We start from the raw sequence: 12,433 nt of genomic DNA, 5'->3' as shown, positions 1-12,433 counted from the left end.
GCTCCACGAGGTGGGTTCCTTTGCTCTTGTTCCACTGTCTCTGCAAATGGCTTGAGCTGCTTGAGCTCCAGCCATCACGTCTATATCCTAGCCAACAAGAAGGAGGAAAGACAAAAAGAAATTTTTGTCCCTTTTCTTTGAATACACTTTCAGAAAGTCACACAGGCACCGCATATATTCCAGTGGCCAGAGCTTAATCTCACAGAAAGAAAGATCTGCAAGTGATACTGGGAAATGTAGTCCTTGTTCTTGGTGGCTGTGTGCCCAGCTAAAAGCCGGGAGTTTCATGATTAAGGAAGGAGGGAGAATGGATTTTGCAGGACAATGAACAATCTCTGCTATGGATATCCTTGCTCAGGAAAGCACTTCTGGGTAGGTCTGCCTAATGCCCTCACCACACACACTTACAGATACATATCTCACAAGTCGAAATGGAGAGTGAAATAGGTATTTAGCAATGCCATGTCTTTATTTATTTTATTTTATGTTATTTTATTTTTTGAGACAGTTTTGCTCTTGTTGCCCAGGCTGGAGTGTAATGGCGTGTTCTCCGCTCATTGCAACCTCTGCTTCCCAGTTCAAACAATTCTCCTGCTTCAGCCTCCCAAGTAGCCGGAATTACAGGCATGTGTCACCATGCCCAGATAATTTTGTATTTTTGGTAGAGACAGGGTTTCACCAGGTTGGCCAGGCTGGTCTCAAACTCCTGACCTCAGGTGATCCGACCACCTCAGCCTCCCAAAGTGCTAGGATTACAGGCATGAGCCGCCTTGCCTGTCAATGCCATGTCTTTAAATATTACAAGATATACTCTCTGTTCATCTAGGAAACTGTGGTGCCCAAATGGTGAGTATAATTAGTTATTTTAGGCAAATACTCTGCTGGATCATATGGCAATTTTTTTTTTTTTTTTTTTTTTTTTTGAGACGGAGTCTTGCTTTGTCGCCCAGGCTGGAGTGCAGTGGCGCGATCTCGGCTCACTGCAAGTTCCACCTCCCGGGTTCACGCCATTCTCCTGCCTCAGCCTCCCGAGTAGCTGGGACTACAGGCGCCCACTACCACACCCGGATAATTTTTTTTTTGTATTTTTAGTAGAGACGGGGTTTCACCGTGTTAGCCAGGATAGTCTCGATCTCCTGACCTCGTGATCCGCCCGCCTCGGCCTCCCAAAGTGCTGGGATTACAGGCGTGAGCCACCGCGCCCGGCCGGCAATTTTTTTTTTTTGAGATGGAGTCTTACTCTGTCGCCCAGGGTGGAGTGAAGTGGTGCCATCTCGGTTCACTGCAACCTCCTCCTTCTGGGTTCAAGCAATTCTCCTGCATCAGCCTCCTGAATAGCTGGGACTACAGGCACTTGCCACTTTACTTGGCTAATTTTTGTATTTTCACCATGTTGGCCAGGCTGGTCTTGAACTCCTGATCTCAGGTGATCCACCAGCCTCGGCCTCCCAGAGTGCTGGGATTACAGGTGTGAGCCACTGTGCCCGGCCTGGATCATATGGTAATTCTATGTTTTATTTATTTACGAGACAAGGTCTCAGTCTGTCATCCAGGCTGGAGTGCAGTAATGTGATCATAGTTCACTGCAACCTTGAACTCCTGGGCTCAAGGTATCCTTCTACCTCTGCCTCCCAAAGCGCTGAGATTACAGGCATGAGCCACCACATTCAGCCTGTGTTGAATTTTTTTTTTTTTTGAGACAGGGTCTCGCTCTGTTATCCAGGCTGGAGTGCAGTGGTGTGATCACAGCTCACTGCAGCCTCAGCCTGGCTCAAGTGATCCTCCTGCCTCAGTTTCCCAAGTAGCTGGCACCACAGGTGCACACCATCATGCCCAGCTAATTAAATTTTTTTTTTGCAGAGATGGGGACCTCTCTGTGTTGCCCAAGCTGGTCTTGAACTCCTTACCTCAAGTGATCCTCTTGCTTTGGCCTCCCACAGTGCTGAGACTATAGGTGTCAGCCACCATGCCTGGTCTATGCTTAATTTTCTGAGGGACTGCCACACTCTTTTCCACAGCAGATGCATGATTGTACATTTCCACCCAGAGTGCACAAAAATTTCAGTTTCTCGGCCTGGCGCGGTGGCTCACGCCTGTAATCCCAGCACTTTGGGAGGCCGAGGTGGGCGGATCATGAGGTCAGGAGATCGAGACCATCCTGGCTAACACAGTGAAACCCCGTCTCTACTAAAAATACAAAAAAATTAGCTGGGCGTGGTGGCGGGCGCCTGTAGTCCCAGCTACTCGGGAGGCTGAGGCAGGAGAATGGCATGAACCTGGGAGGCGGAGCTTGCAGTGAGCCGAGATCGCGCCACTGCACTCCAGCCTGGGTGACAAAGCGAGACTCTGTCTCAAAAAAAAAAAAAAAAAATTCAGTTTCTCCATATCCGTGCTAAGGCTGGTTATTTTCTGGTTTTTATTTATGTTTAAAATATGTATTTATTTACTTATAGAGACAGAGTCTTGCTCTGCTGCCCAGGCTGGAGTGCAGTACAGTGGCATGATCATAGCTTACTGCAGGATTAAACTCCTGGGCTCAGGGATCTTACTATCTCAGCCTCCCCAGTAGCTGGGACTATAGGCTTGTGTGACCATGGCTGGCTAATTTTTTAATTTTATGTAGAGACAGGTTCTGGCTATGTTGTCCAGGCTGGTCTCCAACTCCTGGCCTCAAATGACCCACCCGGTTTGGTCTCCCAAAGTGCTGAGATTACAGGTGTGAGCCACTGTGTCCAGTCTATTTTTAAATATATTTTTAAATTTTTCATTGTAACCATCTTTTTTTTTTTTTTTTTGAGACAGGGCCTCATTTTGTCCCGCAGGCTGGAATGCAGTGGCACAATCTTGGTTCACTACAGCCTCTACCTCCCGATTCAAGCAACCCTCCTGCCTCAGCGCCCCAAAGTAGCTGGGACTACAGGTGCATGGCACCACGCCTGCCTAATTTTAAATGTTTTTTTTGTAGAGGCGGGGTTTAGCCGTGTCGCCCAGGCTGGTCTTGAACTCCTGAGCTCAAGCGATCCTCCCACCTTGGCTTCCCAAAGTGCTGGGATTACAGGCATGAGCCACCGCGCCCAGCCAGATAGTAGCCATCTTAATGGAGTGAGATGGCTTACTTTTAAACATTATTTCTAAACTGAACCCAGACCCTGGCATATTAGAGGTGGTTACACAGTGAACGCATTTGATGAACAGTCGAGGTAATTTTGTTTTCCAGGGTTTGCTCCATGAATAAACAATCTCTGAGAGGCTGGTATCTTGTCCAAGGTCAAGAGCCTGAATTTGAATTGTCTGACTGAAAGGCAGCATGTTCTCTACTAGTCACCTCTCTACCTGGTTCCACCCTATGCAAGGCAAACAAACGCAGAAGAAAGAAACCCATTGCCGTGCAAAATCCAGTGATCCCAAACCCAACCAGCCCACCAGGGATGTTCTGGGAGTCCGGGCTGGGGACAGGAGCACAGCCAGCCCTAGCCAGCCCTCCCCCCACCACACTCAGTGCCTGGCGGGGCAGAGCAAGTCACATTTCAGCCTCACTCACAGGCCAGCTTGAAATTCGGCCCAGCCGCCACTGCCTCCTGAGAACTCCTCCGGATGCCTGCAGGCTTATGCGGGGCTGAGTCACTTCCTCACCTTAATTCTCCCCTAATACCTTCCCTTTCTCTGCCGCTTTACTCCTGGCACCACTGTCTGGGTGTGGAATGTCTGGGGAAGCTGTGCAGGTGGGTTGGCTGAGCTGTCTGCCCAGATACCACAAACATGGCTGGGGAGAGAGGATGCAGGGGTAAAAGTAAAGCCAGATTTGTCTGCTGGCTCTTAAGCGCATCCTAATCCCCTCAGTCAGTTTGATCTTCGCAAACATGAGCACAGGTCAGTATCTCTAAGCTTGGGTCCTGAGGGGCTGGTGGAGGATGGAGCAGAGGATGGATGAAGAGGAACAGGAAGTGAGGGGAGAGTGATGGCTGCTTTGGCTTTTAGAAACTTCCATCCCACATTACTTTCCCTAGGGAAGCTCCCACCTCCCATCCCTGGGAGAACAGACTGCATCCTGGAAGGTCAAGTTCCAGGTCATGTTAAATATGATGGTTTCCTGGATGAGTCTAAGGACGTATCATTAATATCTTCAGCCTATTTCTGGAAGTCCTGCTGTTCCTCTTACCTACATGTATGCTGTTCTTCCCTGTGTACAACTTAACTTTCCTTTTCAGGTTTTGGATGCTTTGTCTGTACATTGCTTTGTGTGTTTGCCTGCCTCAGCTTGTACTTTCGGAGATAGAAATTGGGTCAAAGTTTTAATTTTTATTTAAGTTATTCATTTATATAGTTTAAAAAGTCAAAGGATGGTGCAAGATTTATGAAAAAGAGCCCTCTCCCTTCCCCTTAGCAGAGATAATCACCTTCACCTTTCCTTTTTTTTTTTTTTTGAGACAGAGTGTCGCTCTGTTGCCCAGGCTGGAGTGCAGCGACGTGATCTCGGCTCACTGCGACCTCCACCTCCCGGATTTAAGAGATTCTCCTCCTGCCTCAGCCTCCCGAGTAGCTGGGACTACAGGCGTATGCCACCATACCTGGCTAATTTTTGTATTTTTAGTAGAGATGGGGTTTCTCCATGTTGGCCAGGCTGGTCTTGAACTCCTGACCTCAAGTGATCTGCCCACCTCGGCCTCCCAAAGTGCTGGGATTATAGGTGTGAGCCAGCATGCCTGGCCATCTTCAATTTTTATAGCTCATTCTTTTGGCATTTGTCTCCATTTCCCTCAATAATATTATTTTATTACTACGTCATGATTTTTCCGTTTTAGGCACTATTTATTGTCTTCCATACTCGAACAACCCATGCACCCTTCCTGGCCTCCATCTTTCCACTACAGTCATACAATAATTTGGTTAGAGCAATAGCCAGTGTTTACATTAATACCACTATGTAAAGACTATTACCATGTGATGGACTATGCACAATTTTTTATTTTCCCTGGAGCTAATAATTATCTCCGCCCCCCCCCCCTTCATTTACTTAGTTTCCTATGTGTTTAATGCCAAGCTCTTTCAGTTGTTATAATCTTCCCTTAATACTTTCAGATGATATTCTACCAATTTTATTTTCTTGAAGAAATCTCTCTTAGACATGGCTGGGCACGGTGGCTCATGCCTGTAATCCCAGCACTTTGGGAAGACAACATGGGTGGATCGCCTGAGGTCAGGAGTTTGAGACCAGCCTGGCCAGCATGGTAAAACCCCATCTCTACTAAAAATACAAAAAATTATCTGGGTGTGGTGGCAGGTGCCCGTAATCCCAGCTACTCGGGAGGCTGAGGCAGGAGAAGTGCTTGAACCGGGGAGGCAGAGTTTGCAGTGAGCCGAGATCGCACCATTATACTCCAGCATGGGTGACAAGAGCAAAACTGCATCTCAAAAAATAGAAAAGAAGAAATCTCTCCTAGACATTTCTGACCTTATCTGGTCTAGGCTGGTTGTCCTATAGGACTGTTGCGTTGTCGTCATCTTGCAATCTCTTTTTACCAACATCCTGGGGGATTCTCTTTATCTATCACATGTCAGATTCCTGTTTCCCCTTGTCTTTTTCTTGGTTTACTACCTTATCATCCAGGAGCCTCCTGAGTATATAAACATTTTTTTCTGAACCTTAAATGACTCAAATGTCTTTTTCTATCTTCAACCTTGATTGATAGTTTGGTTCTGTAGTCCCAGCTACTCGGGAGGCTGAGGCAGGAGAATGGCGTGAACCAGGCGGGCAGAGCTTGCAGTGAGCCGAGATTGCGCCACTGCACTCCAGCCTGGGCGACAGAGCAAGACTCCATCTCAAAAAAAAAAAAAAAAGTTTGGTTGGGTATAAAATTTTAAGTTGAATGGCTGGGTTCCATGGCTCACACCTGTAATCCCAGCCCTTTGGGAGTACGAGGTGGGTGGATCACTTGAGGTCAGGAGTTTGAGACTTGGTGAAACCCTGTCTCTACTAAAAATACAAAAAATTAGCCAGGTCTGGTGGCTCATGCCTATAATCCCAGCTACATGGGAGACTGAGGCAGGAGAATTGCTTGAAGTCAGAAGATGGAGGTTGCAGTGAGCTGAGATCGCACCACTACACTCCAGCCTGGGCAACAGAGTGAGACTTTGTCTCAAAAAAAAAAAAAAAAAAAAAAAAAAGAATTACGTTGGAGATGATTTTCCTTTGGAAGTTTGAAAGCATTGCTTATCTTCTAACTTCCAGTGCATCTATTGAGACATTCAAGCCACTCTAATGCCTGACCTCCTCCCCTTTCCCTTTGGAAACTTGCAGGATCTTCTCTTTGTCTTCAGTGTTCTGAATTATAATGATTTGTCTTGATGTTGGTCTCTTTTCATCCATTGGGCCAAGAAATCTTGGACCCTTTTAAACTGGAAATATATGTCTCTGTTTTTGAAAATTTTCTTTGGGTATTTTATTTTATTTTATTTTATTTTATTGAGACAGAGTCTTGCTCTGTTGCCCAGGCTGGAGTGCAGTGGTGCAATCTCGGCTTACTGCAACCTCCGCCTGCCAGGTTCAAGCGATTCTCCTGCCTCAGCCTCCTGAGTAGCTGGGATTACAGGTGCCTGTCACCACACCCAGATAATTTTTTGTATTTTTAGTACAGATGAAGTTTCACTATGTTGGCCAGGCTGGTCTCAAACTCCTGACCTTGTGATCCACACGCCTTGGCCTCCCAAACTGCTGGAATTACAGGTGTGAGCCACTGTGCCCAGCCCAGGTGTTTTTTAAATCATTTCCTCCATTCCTTTTTCTCTGTTGTTTTTTGTTTATTTGTGTTTATTTTTTAAATGGAATTCCTATTATTCAGGAAGTGGAATTCCTGTATTAGGCCTCTAATTTTCTTATCTATTCTCTCCTATTTTCTGTGACTATGTTTTTGTAAGATTTCCTCAATTTTATATTCCAATCCTTCTACTGAGTTTTTTATTTCTCACATTATATTTTTAAGTTTAAAGAGCTCCTTTTTTGTCCTTTGAATGTTCCGCTAAACAAAAAAAAAAAATAGTGGCCAGGCATGGTGGCTCATACCTGTAATCCCAGCACTTTGGGAGGCTGAGGTAGAGGACTGAGATCAGGAGTTCAAAACCAGCCTGGGCAGCAAAGTGAGACCCCATCTCTACAAAAAAATAAAAAAATTAGCTGAGTGTGATGGCATGTGCCTGTAGCCCCAGCTACATGGGAGGCTGAAGCAGGAGGGTTGCTTGATTCCAGGAGGTCAAGGCTGCAGTAAGCCATATTCGCACCACTGTACTCCAGTCTAGGTGACAGAGTGAGACGCTGTCTCAAAAACAAAAACAACTAAAACCCCAACAGTATTGTGTTTTTGTCTCAGGTTTATATATTTGCATATGGAATGTCTATATAAATTATATTCTTGCTGGGCATAGTGGTTTGCACCTGTAGTGCCAGTTCCTGAGGACGCTGGGGCAGGAAGATCACTTGAGCCCAGGAGTTCTGGGCTGTAGCATGCTATGCCGATCGGGTGCTAAGTTCGGCATCAATATGATGACCTCCCAGGAGCAGAGGACCACCAGGTTGCCCAAGGAGGGGTGAACTGGCCCAGATCAGAAAAGGAGCAGGTTGGCAGTTTAAATTGCATTGCATTGAAGAAATAGGTGGTAGGATCTTGCTGGGTGTTTGATTAGCCCTTTCTCTGTCTTGCTTGTTTGAGCTTCAGCAGAATTCAAAATGACTGGCAATAAGGCTGGGAAGGACTCTGGAAAAAACAAGACAAAGGCCGTTTCCCACTCACAGAGAGCTGGCCTGCAGTTCCCAGTGGGACATATTCATCGACACCTGAGATCTAGCACGACCAGTCATGGGCATGTGGGTGCAACTGCCGCAGTGCATAGCGTAGCCATCCTGGAGTAACTCACCACAGAGCTACCTGAACTGGCAGCAAAGGCATCAAAAGACTTCAAGGTAAAGCGTATTACCCTTCGTCACTTGCAACTTGCTGTTTGTGGAGATGAAGAATTGGATTCTGTCATCGAGGCTACAATTGCTGATGGTGGTGTCATTCCACACACTCACAGATCTCTGATGGGGAAGAAAGGACAACAGAAGGCTGTCTAAAGGCTGCCTGGATTCCTTATTATCTCGAGACTCTAAGTACCTTACCAGCTGTCCAGCGTGGTGATTCCAGTAGGCTGTATCTCTGTGAAAAACATAATTTCATCTTTTTCTTTCTTTTTTTTTTTTCAGACGGAGTTTTGCTCTTGTTGCCCAGGCTGGAGTGCAATGGCATGATCTCAGCTCACTGCAACCGCCTCCCGGGTTCAAGCTATTCTCCTGGCTCAGCCTCCTAAGTATCTGGGTTTACAGGTGCCCGCCACCATGCCCGGCTAACTTTTGTATTTTTAGTAAAGACGGGTTTCATCATGTTGGTCAGGCTGGCCTCGAACTCCTGACCTCAGGTGATCTGCCTGCCTCGGCCTCCCAAAGTGCTGGGATTACAGGCGTGAGCCACCGCCCCCAGCCCAATTTTGTCTTTTTGTAATTGTATCTGAGCAAGTTGGAAGTTTAATTAGCTTTCCAACTGACCAATTTCTGCATTCTAGTCTTAACCATATTTAATTGTTACTATGGCTTCAAAGAAGCTATTGATTCCAAAGTAGTGGGTTTTGATTGAGTTTTTTAAAAGCTGGATTTTAACAGTGATGCAGAAGTTATGGTAACAAACATCTGGTTTTGTACAGGCATTATTTCCACTCTGGTGCATAAGCTCAATAAAGGTCATATCCCAAACTAAAAAAAGAAATGGAGCAGGTCAAAACTCCCACGCTGATCAGTTGATCAGTAGTGGGGTTATGCCTATGAATAACCACTGCACTCCAGTCTGGGCAACATAGCAAGACTGTGTCTCAGAAAGGGGGAAAAATATCCGTGTAAGTATTATGTCTGTTTTTGATAGTATTGTGTTCTTGTTTCAGAAATGCATGTTTGTTTTTGTTTGTTTGTTTGTTTGTTTTTTTGAGACAGAGTCTTGCTCTGTCGCCCAGGCTGGAGTGCAGTGGTGCAATCTCTGCTCATTGCAACCTCCGCCTCCCGGGTTCAAGAGCTTCTCCTGCCTTGGCCTCCCATGTAGCTGGGACTACAGGCGCCTGCCAACGTGCCCAGCTAATTTTTGTATTTTTAGTAGAGGCAGGGTTTCACCATGTTGGCCAGGCTGGTCTCGAACTCCTGACCTCAAATGATCCACCCACCTTGGCCTTCCGTGCTCAGGCTGATGCATATTTTTAAGCTCTCGCTAAGAAATTAATAATGATAGGGTTTTTGCCGTATTTTTAAAAGTTCTCTTTTCCCTGCATAAAATAGTTTTCTCCAAGTAGGTTTTTCCATTTATTTTCATCTCTGCCTTTCATGTTGGAGACTTTGGTCAGATGTCTGATGACTGTTGGTTATCTGAGTAGGGGCACTAAAAAGCTGATTGAAAAGTCTGAGCACATGGGGAGAACTTTTTGACTATGAACTTCATTGCAGGGTGATCTGGCTGAGCCATTCATTGTTATCAGTATTTTAGGGTTTTTTTTGTTTGTTTGTTTTTTAGCTAGTCAGATTCTCCAAAATACACTCTTCCACTGATCACCTGGAGTTACGAAGCCCTGGGAGCTCAGTGAATGAAGAAGGCTGGGGTTTCACACTACAGCTGTAAATGTTTGCTTAATCCCCTGCTTGAAGTACAGATCCCTCTTACTAGCTGAGTCCAGGATCCTCTAGAGACCATGCAGTTTACTTTCTTCCGGGAATAAACTTTATTTATTTATTTATTTAGAGACGGAATCTTGCTGTATCACCCAGGCTGGAGTACAGTGGAATGATCTCGGCTCACTGCAACTTCCGCCTTCTGGGTTCAAGAGATTCTTGTGCTTCAGCCTCCCGAGTAGCTGGGACTACAGGCACATGCCACCATGCCACACTCATTTTAGTATTTTTTATAGAGGTAGAGTTTCTCCATGTTGGCCAGGCTGGTCTCAAACTCCTGGCCTCAAGTGATCCACCCGCCTCAGCCTCCCAAAGCGCTGGGATTACAGGTGTGAGCCACCATGCCCAGCCATCTCCTGGGAATAAACTTTAATCTCCCGCCAATTTTCTGGATGGCAGGATATGGGGAGGGCATTTGGGGTATATAATTTTTTCTTAAATTTTCAAACAGTTCTCTTGTTCTTAAGCCCCACGTTCACCTCTAATTCTGGTGCCAATTCCTGAGCCTTTTGGAAATTCCACAGAGTAAATCTGGTTACTTTTAGCTTCTTCTCCTGTTCAGTTTAGGACTCAGCTCTCTTGGATCTGCTAAATTAGTTGCCACTTATTCATTTGTTTTCCAGCTTCTAAGAGGGCATAGTTGTCTCCATTCCCATTGCTAACTCATGGCCCACTCTGCGTGTGTATGATCTTTCTAGGTTCTCAAGTGAAAACCTCAGGTCTTCGCCAAGGTCTCTCTACTCTGGCTGGGGCCAAACTCCAACTCTCCTAGCCCTGAAAAGCCTCTGAAACTTCAACTCAGCTGTCTAGCTGCAGAGGCTATTCTCTACTCCATCTGCAGAGTCTTGCCGTGTGTATGGGAGTTTAGGAGTCAGCAAAGCCTCAAGAAGGAGAATTTTAAAATAATCAACTTCTGGCTGGGCACGGTGGCTCATGCCTGTAATCCCAGCACTTTGGAAGACTGAAGCGGGTGGATCAATTGAGGCCAGGAGTTCGAGACCAGCCTGACCAACATGGTGAAAACCCTGTCTCTGCAAAAATACAAAAATTAGCTGGGCGTATTGGTCTGAGCCTGTAATCCCAGTTACTTGGGAGGCTGAGGCAGGAGAATCACTTGAACCCAGGAGGCAGAGGTTGCAGTGAGCCGATAGTCTGCCACTGCACTCCAGCCTGGGCGACTGAGTGAGATTCCAACTCAAAAAAATAAAATAATCAACTTTGGCTAGGTGTGGAAGCTCATGCTTGTAATCCCAGCACTTTGGGAGGCTGAGGATGGAGGATCACTTGAGCCCAGGAGTTTGAGACCAGCCTGGGCAACATAGTGAGACTGCATTTCTATTAAAAAATTAACAAATTAGCAGGGCTTGGTGATGCATACCTGTAGTCCCAGCTACCCGGGATGTGGAGGTGGGAGGATTGCATGAGTCTGGGAGGTCAAGGTTGCAGCGAGATGCGATCGCACCACTATTTTCCAGCCTGGACAATAGAGGGAGACCCCAACTCAATAAACAAAATAAAATACAATAACTTTATTGTTTTAAAATACAGTACGTTGGGATTTAAGATGAGCAATGCCAATCTCATCGTATTTTAGCCTATTGTAACTATCACTGCCTTAGTAAAATTACTAGGAAATGGTCTAGGGCAATTTTTTTTTTAATGTTCATTCAGAGTGTTGGTGATGATGGGTGAGCTTGACAAAGGCATTCTTCAAAAATAAAAACTGGCCAGGTGTGGTGGCTCACACCTGTAATCCCAGCACTTTGGGAGGTTGAGGCAGGAGGATCACTTGAACCCAGGAATTTGAGACCAGTCTGGGCAACACTAGGAGACCCCACCTCTACAAAAATTAAAAAATTAGCTGGCCATGGTGGTTTGCACCTGTAGTCCCAGCTTCTCGGAAGGCTGAGGTGGGAGGATCACTTGAGCCCCAGGGGACAAGGCTGCAGTGAGCTGTAATCGCTCCACTGTGCTCCAGCCTGGGTGACAGAGCGAGACCCTGTTTCAAAATAAATAAATACAAAATGTAATTAATATATTGATATACTTACAATAAAACTCACTCATCTTAAGAGCACAGTTTAATGGCTTTTGAATGTAAACACATGTGTAACCATCATCACAATCAAAATATAGAATATTTTTATCCCTCAGAAAGCTTCCTTGTGTCTCAAGAAGGATTTTTATGCAGAATTTTTGGGTTTCTGCTCTGTCTGCTTCCTCTCCCCGAAATCCCTGTTGCCTCAGCAGCCTTCACTCTCATCTGTTTTCCCCAGCTAGTAACACTGCTAGTCTCTCCTTGGACACTGTTTCCCATAGTCAAGAAAATGTCTTCAGCGTGAAGTCAGGGGTGAACTCTCTTAGTGACCATAGCCCTGTACTGGTTGATGTTGCATATCTGCAAAGAGTTATTTACTATATTTTGTCCAGGCTTTATATTCACCCACAGCAGAGGCCAAGGAAAGATAAATATGATACCCACTACTCCATCAGACACCTCCATCAGACCTAGAACCAGAGGCTTTAAAATACCTTTTTTTTTTTTGAAAGGGAGTTTTGCTCTGTCAATCATGCTGGAATGCAGTGGTACAATCTTGACTCACTGAAACCTCCACCTCCTAGGTTCAAGCTATCCTCCTGCCTCAGCCTCCCGAGTAGCTGGGACTACAGGTGCACGCCACCACGCCCAGCTAATTT

General features: G+C 45.8%; 1 pseudogene; it reads left to right on the top strand.

Moving 5' to 3' along the window:
* The first annotated feature begins 7,714 nt into the window (after nucleotides 1-7,714).
* On the top strand, nucleotides 7,715-8,201 carry LOC101131391 (histone H2A.Z-like; annotated as a pseudogene).
* Nucleotides 8,202-12,433: the final 4,232 nt, after the last annotated feature.

Source organism: Gorilla gorilla, chromosome 8 (assembly GCF_029281585.2).
Source record: "Gorilla gorilla gorilla isolate KB3781 chromosome 8, NHGRI_mGorGor1-v2.1_pri, whole genome shotgun sequence".
In the NCBI taxonomy this organism is placed as follows: domain Eukaryota; kingdom Metazoa; phylum Chordata; class Mammalia; order Primates; family Hominidae; genus Gorilla; species Gorilla gorilla.
The sequence above is the reverse complement of the archived record's forward strand: the minus strand, read 5'-3'. Positions and strand labels throughout refer to the sequence as shown.